This window comes from Vulpes lagopus, chromosome 11, assembly GCF_018345385.1.
Source record: "Vulpes lagopus strain Blue_001 chromosome 11, ASM1834538v1, whole genome shotgun sequence".
Classification (NCBI taxonomy): domain Eukaryota; kingdom Metazoa; phylum Chordata; class Mammalia; order Carnivora; family Canidae; genus Vulpes; species Vulpes lagopus.
Genome location: NC_054834.1, coordinates 77,336,878 through 77,342,149, shown reverse-complemented (window position 1 = coordinate 77,342,149; position 5,272 = coordinate 77,336,878). Strand labels below are relative to the sequence as shown.

The 5,272-nt window shown below is 47.4% G+C and overlaps 1 pseudogene; it reads right to left on the bottom strand.

Annotated features, from left to right (window-relative positions):
* Window positions 1-306: 306 nt before the first annotated feature.
* LOC121471670 lies at window positions 307-5,272 on the bottom strand (annotated as a pseudogene).

The window sequence follows — 5,272 nt, the reverse complement described above, 5'->3', positions numbered from 1 at the left end:
CCCTCCCCCTTACTGTGGGGTCACTTGGTACATCACCAACAGAGGAACCAGCAAAGGGGATGGCAAAGGGGAAGGACCAAAGGGAGCAAAGGATGGGGTTCTCCCCAGCCAATCAGCAGCCAGTATGGGTGTGACCCTGGGGGGAAACCAAGGAAGCCACACCCCCTTGGTTTTCCAAGTAGGATGGTGAGTGGGGGAGATGCATTCCTGTGTGGTATTTAGCCAATTCCAAGTCGAGTTGAGGCAGAGAAAGGGGGTGACAGTGGGGTGTGCAGAAAGGAGACAGGATCTTCTGAGGCCCTGTGGTCAAGGGGAACCCGGCTTCCTCAGCTCCTGGACAAACGCTTCAATGATCTCTTTTTTTACTTTTTTCAGTTCCTTCCTCACTTCTTCCAGAAGCTCCTGTTTCACTCTCTCCACTCGTCCCTGGAGCTGGGAGTGGAGGGGTGGGCCTCAGAAGTGGTCAGGAAGAAGAGGACTTCATCCTTGGCAAGGTTGTGCTGTTCTTCTCCCAGGGTCTCCGCACAGATTTACTCTGGGCTGGGACTGGGACTCTGGCCTCTGGCCTCTGGCTCCTCCCTGGCAAATTCATCCTTGGGGGTTTCTTCCCAACTTGTGTGGCTTTTCTTCTCCCGGCCAGCATGGCGTTCATCTCTTCCATCGGCCCCCCGCCCGTGCTTCGAGTGCTCTCTGCTTTAGGGGCTGAGGGCCCCCCTGAGGCCTCCTCTTGCTTGCTGACTTTCCTGAGTTTGGCTTCCGCAATGGCTGCTGCAAGGCCGGGGGGCCCCTGTTCCCCCACCCCTGGGGCCTTGTGCTGTGGGGAGAGGGGACGCAGGCAGTGGGCCTGCCCCTGCTCTGTGCCCTGCCACGGAGCCTCCTGAGAGGGACATACCCTCTCACACCCGGGGTGGGGGTGGACCCGGAGGAGCAGGAGGTCCTGGAGGGGGGCGTGATCCCCCAGCTGGGTGAGCAGGAGACCCTCCTGCATTGGAGACTTGGCGCTCCAGGTGCTCTGGCGGGCTGGCTGCTGCATTTTCTGCTGCTCCATCTCCTCTGAGGCAAGACCGTTCTGGACAGACCAGGTGGAAGGTGCCACAGGTGGCGGGGGTGGTGGAGGCCCCCCTTCTTCCAAAGTCTCAAGGGCACTGGTTATGGCTGCTGCGGACTGTGCAGCATCCTCCTTGCTCCCAAAGTTGAGGCCCCAGACCTGGCGGGTGTTGCACCACCTATGGAAGGTGGGGGTGGCCTGGTTGTACTTGATACCCCAGACAATGGCACAGTTGATGACCACCTGCTGGTCTGGCTGCACCTTCCTGCCCACAACCTGGAAAGAATTGGCTGTGGTGTTGTGGTATATCTGGATGCACTGAAACCCTGGGGGGCCCGTTCCTGCCAGCAGCCATCACTTGTTGCTGTCATCCTAAAGCATCACAGTGGCCCAACTGGAGCAGACTACTCTCACCTTACCAACAACTTCTCCATTTCTTCACATTCTGCTCAACTGGGGAGGGGTGTGTGAAGAGGATCCTCTGGTTAAGCATAGATTCTCTCAAATTTCCTCCCTTAAATGCTACCCCCCCCCCATAATACGTTTTTAAAATCGTTTGTATTTCCTTGGTATTGGTTGTGGTCTCTCCTCTTTCATTAATGATTTTATTAATTTGAGTCTTTTTTCTTTTTAATAAGGTTGGCTAATGGTTTATCTATCTTATTAATGCTTTCAAAAAACCAACTCCTGGTTTTGTTGATCTGTTCTACAGTTCTCTGGTCTCTATTTCATTGAGTTCTGCTCAAATCTTTATTATTTCTCGTCTTCTGCTTGTTGTAGGTTTTATTTGCTGTTCTTTCTCCAGTTCCTTTAGGTACAAGGTTAGCTTGTGTATTTGAGTTTTTTTCCAATTTTTTGAGGTATGCCTGTACTGTGATGTATTTCCCTCTTAGGACTGCTTTTGCTGTATCCCAAAGATTTTGAATGGTTGTATCTTCATTTTCATTAGTTTCCATGAATCTTTTTTAATTCTTCTCCAATTTCCTGGTTGACCCATTCATCTTTTAGTAGGATACTCTTTAACCTTCACATGTTTGAGTTTCTTCCAAATTCCTTCTTGTGATTGAGTTCTAGTTTCAAAGCATTGTGGTCTGAAAATATGCAGGGGACAATCCCAATCTTCTGGTATCAATTGAGACCTGATTTGTGACCCAGTATGTGGTCTATTCTGGAGAAAGTTCCATGTGCACTTGAGAAGAATGTGTATTCAGTTGCGTTCAGATGGAAAGTTCTGTATATATCTGTGCAGTCTATCTGGTCCAGTGTATCATTAAAGACCCTTGTTTCTTTGGTGGTGTGCTTAGAATATCTGTCATTTGCAGAAAGTGCCATGTTGAAGTCTCCTACTATTAGTGTATTATTATCTAAGTATATCTTTTTAAAAAAAGATTCTTTATTTATTTATTAGAGAGAGAGAGAGAGAGAGAGAGAGAGAGAGGCAGAGACACAGGTAGAGGGAGAAGCAGGCTCCATGCAGGGAGCCTGATGTGAGACTCGATCCTGGGTCTCCAGGATCAGGCCCCAGGGGTGAAGGCAGCACTAAACCACTGAGCCACCCAGGCTGTCCTCTAAGTATATCTTTACTTTGGTTATTAATTGATATATTGGTTATTGATTGATATACTTGACAGCTCCCACATTAGTGGCATAAATATTCATGATTGTTAGGTCTTCTTGTTGGATAGACCCTTAAGTATGATAGAGTGTCCCTCTTCATCTCTTACTACAGTCTTTGGGATAAATTTTAATTTTTCTGATATGAGGATGGCTACCCCAGCTTTCTTTTGAGGACGATTTGAATGGTAAATGGTTCTCCACTCTTTCATTTTCAGGCTGGAGGTGTCCTTAGGTCTAAAATGAGTCTCTTGTAGACAGCAAATAGATGGATCTTGCTTTTTTAACCAGTCCGAATCCCTGCCCATTCATGTTCAGAGTAACTATTGAAATATATTAATTTAGTGTTATTGTAATACATATTCAGTCCCTGTTTTTGTGGACTATTTCTTTGGGCTTTGTCTTTCTTTTACAGGGTCCCCCTTAATATTTCTTGCAGAGCTGGTTTGGTGGTCAAATATTCTTTCAGTGTCTGCCTATCTTGGAAGCTCTTTATCTCTCCTTCTACTCTGAATGAGAGCCTTGCTTGATAAAGTATTCTTGGCTGCATGTTCTTCTCATTTAGGACTCTGAATATATCCTGCCAGCCCTTTCTGGCCTGCCAGGTCTCTTGGAGAGGTTTGCTGTTAGTCTAATATTTCTCCCCATATAAGTTAAGAATCTTTTGTCTCTCACTGCTTTAAGGATTTTCTCTTTATCTTTGGAATTTGCAAGTTTCACTATTAAATGTCAAGGTGTTGAACGGGTTTTATTGATTTTTTGGAGGGACCACTCTATCTCCTGGATCTGAATGCTTGTTTCCCTCCCCAAATTAGGGAAATTCTTAGCTATGATTTGTTCAAATATACTTCCTGGCCCTCTGTTCCTCTCGGCGTTTTCTGGAGCCCCAATTATACGTAGATTCTTCCTTCTGAGGCTATCATTTATTTCCCTTAACCTTTCCTTATGGTCTTTTAATTGTTTTTCTCTTTTTTCCTCAGCTTCCTTCCTTGCCATCAACTTGTCTTCTATGTTTCTCACTCTTTCCTCCAACTTATTAATCCTCGTCGTTAGGACCTCCAGTTTCAATTGCATCTCATGATGTTAATTTTTTTTGTGAAGTTAATTTTTAATTTTGGCCTGATTAGATCTAAATTCTGCAGTCATGAAGTCTCTTGAATCTTTTATGCTTTTTTTCCAGAGCCACCAGTAGCTTTATGATTGTGCTTCTGAATTGGCTTTCTGACATCGAATTGTAATCCATATTCTGTAACTCTGTGGCAGAGAGTACTGTTTCTGATTCTCTTTTGTGGTGAGTTCTTCCTTCTAGTCATTTTTCTCAGTGCAGGGTGGCTGTATGAGCAGGCTAAATCAAGAATATCAACCACGACCTAAGTAAATTTCACCCTAGATGATTCTGATGGGTCATACAGGGTGATCCTCTTGGTTCTGAATGTATTAAGTTCTGTATGTTAGAAGGTGCTCAGTCCCAAATTTATATAAACCAGCAATACTTGTAGAAAGCACCAACATTGATCACCAAAACATAAATGAGATAAAAGAGGGGGGCAGAATGGGAATGAAAAGAGAATATAATCTCACGGAATGAACCAGCACAGTATACCACTTGGTTCTGGGTGCATGCTCGTCATGTTTTAGAAATATTAACTTCCACCCTTGTAAAAACAAAATGAGGCAGAGAAAACAAAAAATACAAAACAAAACAAAAAATCTCATATATCTCCCAAAATTAAATTGAGTATGTTGAAGGGAATCCAGAAGTGGGAAATATATCTCAGACATGCAATTGTAGAAATATGAAAGTCAAAGATGAAGAAATTTAAAAATGAAGAGGTAACAAAATATTGTAGTTGAGGTGGGAAAAAAGAAAAAATATTGGAAATTTTTAGTCTAATATAAAACAAGCTGTACTGAAAAAAAGGAAAAAAAAAAGTGGGGGGGGGGGAGAGGTACCTTCTAGTTCTATATACTATAAATCCCTCGACTTCCCCTGGAGCTTTCCAGTGTTGCTTGCTCAAGAACTTGCTCTTCCCCTGTCCTTCCACCTGGTCTTCTGGGGGAGGGGCCTGCTGTGCTGGTTCTCAGGTGTGTGCACCTGGGGGAGCTGCCCTGCGCCCCTGCCCCCCTGCCAGGTGCCGGGCTCAGTGGGAGCTGCTTACCCCGTGAGGCCCCTGTTCCCTGGCGGCCCGGCTCCATCCCAGGCACAGGGTGACACCAGGAGGAACAAGCACACTGGCAGCAGCCGGCCTTCCAGCTCCGGAGTCGGCTCCCGCAGTGACTGCCGCAGTCTCCCAATTCCGCACTGGCCTGGGTGCTCCGGGGGCGGGGTGCTGATCTGCACGGCTCGGGGGTCCTCGCTGCCCTGTGTCCTCCCGGCCTCCACCTGCCCCGGGGGTGAGCACAGGATCCTGGGCTGTGTCTGCTCGAGCCCTGGGATCCGGGGCCTGCGCTGCCGGAATCGCGCTCCCGGGCGCAAGGCTCCCGAAGGCAGCCGGGCGCAGCCCCCTCCGCCCTGAGCTGCTCCCGGGGCCCCGCTGGGCGCCCGCTGCAGCCCTTTACCGCGCTCGGCCCACGGCTTGCGGTGCGCTCACCCCGGGGCACCTCCTCCAT